This window comes from Oryzias melastigma, linkage group LG18 (genome assembly GCF_002922805.2).
Source record: "Oryzias melastigma strain HK-1 linkage group LG18, ASM292280v2, whole genome shotgun sequence".
NCBI lineage: Eukaryota > Metazoa > Chordata > Actinopteri > Beloniformes > Adrianichthyidae > Oryzias > Oryzias melastigma.
Window position 1 is genome coordinate 2,096,608 of NC_050529.1, and position 8,573 is coordinate 2,105,180.

Consider the following 8,573-nt stretch of genomic DNA (forward strand, 5'->3'; position numbering starts at 1 on the left):
TTCAAACTTTCATCATTTCACCAACATATTTTGTTCTATTGGAAAATGATTTACAAACATTTCAGTCCTCTCAATATCACAATCAGGAACTGCAGATATATCTTACATAATCATAAATCTTTATTTTTAGAAAACTGGTTTAAAAAGGACTTTAGTCTGTAACACGATTATTAGACATTAATGGTGATTTACGTTCTTTCTGATAATTTAATGCAAATGTGATATTGCAGACAGAAATCAGTATAAAAAAGTAAATGAAGGAATGAGTGAAAACAAATAAGTACAACAGAAAAAATAGGCAAGGGTGGGGAAGAAACAGTTTAAATACTTTTGATATAATTTAATTACTGAAGTTTTCTTGTTTTTGCTTGAAATATGTTTAAGACACTTCAAATAATCAGAGAAATAAATCAATAAGTTACAAAGGGTGAGTGTTTTTCATTAATGAATAATTTAATTAATTAATTAATTAATTAAATGTTCATAGAATAGAATAGAATAGAATAGAATAGAGAACTCTTTCTCCGAAGTAAAAAGCTGTAGCACGAGGGTGCCACAAGGAACTGTGAGCTCGCCAATCAAGTTTACGTTTTGCACAAACGAACGCAGAAGCAGCATGTCAAACAATGAAATTGTAAAATATTCAGATGACGTCATTATTGTTGGCTGAGAGTCAAGGACCCTGTGTCCATATATATTAAGGAAATGATCCTTCCAGTCCTGGTGCTTGGATCACCCAATATGGCTGCGGCCATTGGCTGACTATTCAGGCTTCGTTTCGGGCACTGTGGAAGTCAATGGGTGACGTCAGAGATTATTCGTCTAATTATATATCAAAGTCTATGACATCACTTCAAAGGATCAAAGGAAATGTTACTGGATGAAATGAACATGAAACTGACACTAGGTTGTGCAAAAATGACTAAATGTTGTGGAGGTCGTACAAACTGTTGTGAGAAGTTCAATTCCGTTTTGAAAAACACACTAAATCAATGGAGCAAAACTTTAAATGTTCGCATCTGAGAAACAAAGATTAATTTAGAGGTAAATGTCTCCATTTAGTGGTCATTTTGATGAACTGCAGCCAGACTGCTGATGGCGGTTCATGACAATTTATAGACATAAAGGAAGCTGCCTCGTTTTTCATGGTGGATGTATTTAAAAAAAAATAACTTCATTAACAAACAACATGATACAAAGTGAATGTCTCTTTTTTCTTTTTTTTTATTAACAAAAAAGTATACAAACAGTATACAACATAGAACACATTTGAACAGAGCCAGGGGATGTTATTGACGATCAATCAGGCCATAAATTGTACAAATATTGATTGTTTTCAGTGCCTTTTTGTTAGTAGAGTCACTTATATGGTTGAGGTAAAAAATAAAATCGTTATAAAAATGCACAAATGCAGGTTTCTGGTTACTGTATTTACACTTATGAATAAAAAAATTTGCCATTATGATTAACACATTTACTATAAAATAAAGATTTTTTTAACTGCTTTCTAAAGAAACAAAATAGAACATCGCCCCATTTTAAAGAAAAGTTATTTTCAAAATGATCAATAACATATCTGCTGATCGTCCCTCCAAAAAGTCCTTGAGTGTGAGCAGATCCAGAAAAGATGGTGGACAGTCTCTGGGTGGCCTTCACATAATGAACAATTGGTATCAATGTCTCTTTTAAATTTGGTCATGTAGTGATTAGCAGGATAACATTTGTATAAAATCTTAAATGAAACTTCTCTAACCTTATTTGTTATCAAGTACCTATTAGGAATTATCCAAACCTTTGGAAAAAATGTGATTGAGTTTTGGTGTGTTGATCTTTAAATATGATTAAACCAAGATAATTAACTTCATTTTGAACCAGAATGTTACAGATGCTCTACTCGTTGTTTTCTTTAACTGGTAATAACTAACATTCGTAATCCAAGATGGCAGCATGTCCTCTTGTCTGTCAATGTCTGTCTGCAGTTTGTTGCTGTTTTTAAATGACTTTATGACACTTTTTAAATCATTTTGACTGCAATCAAAGTCTTATGGATAATTTGACAAAAATATGTGCAATGTGGATTTGAGGACTTTAGAGGAAACAGCTTGCAGCATGCTCTACCTCCTGGAGCTAACACCAGTTTGGGCCAACCAGGCGAGCCTTTAAATAGACTACAGAACAATGCATTATGGGAAATGGTGTCCTGATAGTTCTACTCTTTTTAAGTGGATCTGATCAGAGATGACTGTTCCTCAACGGAGGAAATGTCGTTACTCTTTCTAACTATTCATTATTTATTATGTCGACTGAAAGAATACCATTATAGATAGATAGATAGATAGATAGATAGATAGATAGATAGATAGATAGATAGATAGATAGATAGATAGATAGATAGATAGATAGATAGATAGATAGATACTCGTGATCCAATCAGTGAACAGGATCACAATCAAGAAGCGGTACACATACAGTGACAAGAGTACACAAGAAGACCAAGAAGATAAATGAATAAAAATACAATAGTAAAAATTTACAGAAAATATAAAAAATAGTTAAAAATGCATTACTTAGTTAAAAGAAAAAATCCAAATAAATTAAAATGAATTAAAACTCCAAAATTAAAGCAATTAATACATGCTAGCTATTTTGGCTATTTTTTTTTTCCAGTAAGTTTTTTATTTTTTTACTGACAAGTCAGACATTATCATAGGTTAATTGGTGACTCTAAATTGCCCCTAGGTGTGAATGTGTGAGTGAATGTGTGTGTGATTGAGGCCCTGAGACAGACTGGAGACCTGTCCAGGGTGTACCCCGCCTTCGCCCTTCAGTAGCCGGGATAGGCTCCGGCACCCCCGCGACCCCGAAAGGGACAAAGCGGTCAGGAAAATGGATGGATGGAAGTCAGACATTACAAACCGGAAAGTTTTTAAACTTCAAACATTGTGCATTTGGTTGTATTTACCTGACACCACCAGCAGAGGGAGACACTGCCTGGAATGTGAAGACTGGAAAAACGGTTTGAATTCCTCTTTTTTGTTGTTGATAATCATGTATGTAGCCTATAGCAAAAGTGGAGCCAAAACATTCTGACACATTCAGAGCTTTCAGCTTCACATCCTGATGATCTGACAGAAGCAGATCTGAACGCCCACATATATGGGGATTATCTGATTGAATCTACATCACAATCTCTGGTCTGTTAAGAGCCTGGAATCTGTTAAAGTGGAGCAAACAGAGAGTGGATATTCATGAGATGATGGAGGAAACAAACTCCAACAAAGTGTCTTTAATGACCTGTGAAGGATCAGATTCTGCTGTTCGTCTGATTACTTTATAGACGTTGGACAGAGATCATCTTTAATGTAAACGGTTGAAGGGAAACTGAAAGACAACAATTCTTTTACAACCACACACAAATCTGTCACACAAACTTGACTGATCAATAAATAAATTATAATTAACTAATTATTAAATGTAAAAAATATGCAAAAAAGACATAAGTGAAAGTAATTATTAAAAAAGTAATGAATGAACACAAAAAACTATTTGAAAAAGTAACTAATAGGTAAAAGTAACTAACAAGTAAACACAGCTAAAAAGTAACAGCATACTTACAAGTAATAAATAAGTAATTAAGTATTAATTATTGAGTAAAATTAACTAATAAATAAAAGTAACTAGTATGTAAAAGTAGTTAATACGTAAAAAAATGAAAAGCAAAAGTTATAAGTAAGTTTAAGCAACTAAAACGTGCAATTATTTCACAAGTAAAATGTAGTAATAAATAAAACAAAACTAATAAATAAAATTAACTGAAAAAGTACAAGTAGCAAATAAGTGAAAGTATATGAAAAGTAAAAAGGATTTTTAGCAAAAGTAATAAATAAAACATAAACAATAAGTAAAAGTAACAAAAAGTACATGTAAATACTGAGTAAAAGTAACAAATAATTAAAAGGTAAGTAGTGAGCAAAGTAACTAAAAAGGGAAAGCATTTAAAAATCAAAGTAACTAATAGTGAAAGTAATTTATAAGTGAAAGAAGCTAAAACAAAAGTAACTAATAGTTACAAGTAACAAGCAAGTAAAAGTAATGAGTACAAATTTCTACCAAGTAAAAGTAACCAATATAAAATGACTAAAGTAGAAGTAGATACGATTTTAAAGTTACTAGTAACTTAATAAATAAAACTAACTGAAGTAATTAAACTAATAAAAGTAACTATTTAGTAAAAGTAACTAAAATTGGGGGAAAAACTCAATATTTGGTTTGTTTATGCAGACATAATACAGCGTAGTACTGAAACAGAGTACACGCCTCTGTTCTTGGAACGCACTACTTATGAATGGAATGGATGAGACCACACCCCTTGTGGGAGGGGCCTTGTTTGGGTTTTTTATGAATGATGTTGTTTTCTCTGCTGGAGTCATTCATCTGTTGATCGATAGACGAGGAACAACCTGAGATGCTTCGTCTTCTCCTCCTCTTCCTCCTTTCTGTGCTCGAGTCTTCAGGTAAGAACATTTACCTGACAGGAAATGACATGATCACGATGTTTTGAGGTCATTATTGGCTAGAAACCTCCATTTGGAGCCAAAGAGTAAAGACGACGCTGACTGCGGCGCCTTAGCTCACCTCTGGTTTTTGTTGCAGCACTTTTAGCCACTTCCTGTTTGAGTGGCGTTGTGTGTGACTGACACAGAAGTGAACCAACCATTTTTTCAAATGTGAGGCAGTGATCCAATATTGAGTCAAAAACACTCTTACATAAGGAATCAAACCTGCTACTGCAGAGTGAGGTTAGAGTGTTTGTTCAACCACAGATGTTGATCTCTCCGTTACGACTCAGTGATGCACGAGATCCAGAATGACCATCACACAGAAGCATCCTCAGAACTGAACTTAAGTCCTGTAAATCAAACAAAAAAAAGGTATCATCAATGTAGGATCGGAGAGGGATATCCCAGACAAGCCCCCAACTATTCCCGAGATTGGTAGGTCTAGACCAGGAGTCTACAACCTGTGGCTCCAGATCCACATGTGACTCTTTTATCTCTCCACGGTGGCTTCTGCAAAGAGGAGGATGATGGTGGTGATGAAGGCAATTTTAACCCCTTCATAACTGATTGTTTTTTTCAGTAGTTATATTTAAAAAATGTATCTTCAATGTCAAGCTAAATCCCTCGGAGTCCAGGTTTGAATAGTTATAGTGATGTACGCCGTGAACGTTTCTACATAGACGTGGAAAATCCCCGATTTGCTTCATTGAAGGCCTTTGACGACCATGTCAGCCTTCATTCCTGTTGATCATCTCAAACATTAAGCTCAAGATGATGGAATTGTTTATGAGAACAGAAGAAAGTTCCGACGCCACACGTTCCTCTGTTGTATCGGAGCAGAAACGTGAACGTATGAGTGCTGCTCCTCACACCGTCTGTCTGTTTAGCTTTAAATGCTGTTGAATTTTCCGTGTTTTTATTTTATTATTTAGTGTTTTAATGGTCTGGATTTAAATGTTTGTGCAGCAGCAGCTGAGTCAGTTACTGCAGGAATGTTGATCAGCAGGTTCCTTCTGAAAACAGGAGTTAATATTTTGATGTTTGAAGTCATGGCAAGTTTTGAGGATGAGATCATCGCTTCACCTTCTTGGGTTTGCACGACCTTCCCATCATGCATTTCACTTTACAGACATGTTGTTGAATGTTGTCCAAAACAGAAGCAGTTTCTCTAAAGGTGGTGATCTGCACACTGCAGGCTCCTTCATGTGTTTATACAACTTTAAATACTGTAAAAGGGGCTTCAGAAAACACTTAGTAATGCAGGAAATGATCCGTCTGCCATGTGTGTTGTTGGTTAGGCGCCACGCTGCAAAAACTGACTCATAAAGACACATTTGACTCACTTTTATGAATCAAGTCCAGAACCAAAACTTCTTCAATTCATTGAAAATACAATTTCCCATTTAAAGTAGTTTTACACCATATCAGTTGAAACCATTTTTTTTAAGTTTAAAAAACTGTTTTTTAAGTTAAAACAAACTAAATTAGATTTTAACCATCAACACTACAGTAATTTGTATTAAAGTCTCACTCTGATTTTTTTAATCATCTTTAAATCATGATTATGTTGTTTTCAGACAAAATGTCATTTTCTAGGACATAGTTTCTGCAGAGCGGCGGGGGTTCATTAGGAATTCACCTCTGATTGTTTCCCCTCTGCTCCTGATTCACAACAACTTAAAAAAACATTTAGAAATGGATTTTTCTTTATATATGCTACAAAAACTTGTTACAAGGATAAAAAACGCAATTTTTTATCAGAGTTTAAAAAAAAAAGCTGATTTAAAAATTGGAGGAAGTTTATAATTTTTTTAATCCAACTCAAATCATAGAGATTATTAAGTGTTTACTTGTGATTTAAAAAAAAAAAACAAGAAGTGGGAATTTTTTTCAGTCTGAAACAAATTGCTGAAGTCATTGTTATTGGGGAAGTTTGTAAAAGTTTTCTAAAATCAGCAACTTGAAGACCTGACAACAGAAACTGAAATGTGAAAACAGGAAGTTGATTCAAACGTTAAAAAAAAACAAAAAACCTGGAGATCGGTGTAAGGTCAAGCATGTTTTTCTGGAGCTTTCTTTCAGACTGAAACGCTCCTCAAAGGCGTCAGCTTCACTCATCCAGGTTTCATCTGTTTAGGTATTGAAGTCTTAACGTCTCAAAAGCTCCAGGAGCCCCCAAAGCTTCAGATTCGGGTCACGTGTTTTTCTGTAATAACTTCCCACACGCCAACATGATGACTCTAATGTTTTTGAAGGTTTTGTGTGAATGAAGCGAACTTCCTCTGTAGGAGGGGGGGTAGTGATTGACGAGTTAGAAAACCCTCAGCTGTTCTCCAGGTTCCTATTCCATACCAGTGATGGACTTCTCCGACCTTTTTAACCCCTTCAGGACTGTTGTGATAGAGAGGAATTCTCTTGTTCAGGATCCGTTCCAGTTTCAGTTCAAAGCGGTTGCTGTGCAGACAGAATACATTTGACTGAAGTGAAACTTGAGTCAAAGTCATTGGAAACAAACTGTTAATATGTTTTTACTAAGAGACAAGTCATAGTTTCCTTTTCTGGCAGGTTTAGAGGCTCTAAGTGTACAAATGTTGATGTTGTTAATGTATTTGCTCACATATTGAATATGTCAAACAGGTTTACCACTATGAATCATTGATGCTGAATCTGGATTGTCTTCAGATTTCTGTTTACTTTTGCATTTTTTTTTTACATAAATGCATGTTTGTTTGTTCACTTTAACACCAGAGGCATCGGCGGTGATGCTTAAACACAAAACCTTTAAAGCGACGAGCCGCTTTTCTCCTCCAGAATCTACTCTAATGATAGTGATAACTTTTGAAAAATTACAATAAATCAAAGAACATAAAGACTGGAGCTCCAATGTTAAAGGAATAAAGTTAGAACTCCAAACTTTGGTCCAAATAAAGAATAATTCATCACAAATTCATTCAAAAGGTTTAATCGTGAGAGACTTTTAATTTGAAAGAGTTCAGCTCAAAACAACAAAAAGCTAAAAGTTTTTTTCTTATATTTATTTTTCCAGGTTTTATACCATAACATTTAGTTATGTAGCACTCAATAATTGATAGTTGATGGATAATTAATATTTATTAATGCATGTAAACTGAACTGTGTCATCTGCAAATGTGCAGACACAAATACCATGGGAAATCCCGCCCCCATGTGGTGAAAAACACAAACTAGTTTTGGTAGATCATTTTTCTCTCTTATATGTCTCTTATTTTGAAATATTTGTATTTAAATAAGTGTTTCTTTGTCTGTCTGATCACCAGTTGGCTCTGCTGCTCAAACGACACATCAGGTGTTTGTAAATTAATGGGTAATCAACCTTACTATTGTAACATATAATTCTTCTTTGGTAAACTGAACTGTGTCATCTGCAAATGTGCAGACACTGATTTCTAACTATCAGTATGAGAACATCGCCCCCTTGTGGTAAAAAATTAATCTACCTCATCTCTAATTGTCATTGTTTAGACCCATGCTAGACACTATTCCAATAGATTTACATTTTTGGAATACTTGTTTGTCTGATCTCCAGCTGGCTCTGCTGCTCAAACACCACTTCAGGTGTTTGCAGTCGCTGGTGAAGCCGTCGTTCTGCCATGCAGCTTATGGAACAGAGCCCTCTTTGATGACAGTCCAACGGTGGAGTGGACGCGGGCCGACCTGAAACCCAAGGCTGCTTTGGTGTACCGGGACAACGGCGAGATCTTTGAGATGAAACACCAGCGCTTTGAGTCCCGGACCAGCCTGTTCCACAGTGAGGTCAAAGACGGGAACGTGTCTCTGAGGATCTCTGACGTCCAGCTGTCTGACGCCGGGATGTTCCACTGTTTGAAGATCCCAATGGAACACGCCAGAGACCGGATAGAGAACTCCACGGTGGAGCTGGTCATTGGTGAGAACACTGTGGTTGATGGTTCTTCCTCTGAGGTTCATTTCCCAGCTTCACAGACTCTGGAGCAAGATTCACCAGATTTACACCGC